The sequence below is a fragment of the Penaeus monodon genome, chromosome 15, assembly GCF_015228065.2.
Source record: "Penaeus monodon isolate SGIC_2016 chromosome 15, NSTDA_Pmon_1, whole genome shotgun sequence".
In the NCBI taxonomy this organism is placed as follows: domain Eukaryota; kingdom Metazoa; phylum Arthropoda; class Malacostraca; order Decapoda; family Penaeidae; genus Penaeus; species Penaeus monodon.
The window spans coordinates 37072206-37072413 of record NC_051400.1 but is presented as its reverse complement, the minus strand read 5'-3'; the positions used below and the strand labels follow the sequence as shown (position 1 = coordinate 37072413).

At 32.2% G+C, this 208-nt stretch overlaps 1 protein-coding gene across 1 annotated transcript in view; it reads right to left on the bottom strand.

Annotated features, from left to right (window-relative positions):
* LOC119582352 (AT-rich interactive domain-containing protein 4B-like) overlaps positions 1 to 208 on the bottom strand; it is a gene marked incomplete at its 3' end in the record, with an annotated part of 36609 nt that overhangs the window by 14779 nt on the left and 21622 nt on the right.

Here is a 208-nt window from a genome sequence, read left to right as displayed (position 1 = left end):
AGAGAGTGCAGTGAAGCTCAGTTATAGCTCCTTCCTTTAGTTCTATGTAGTAGACAATTAGCCAAGTACCAACAGGATTAAATGTGTACATACACTATTTTTTTCTATACTTTTTTCACACACACAAAGATGCTCCACAAATAACTATGGAATTAAATTACTAAGCCTATCTGACTACAAATTTCATATTCATTGAATTTTCAATGGA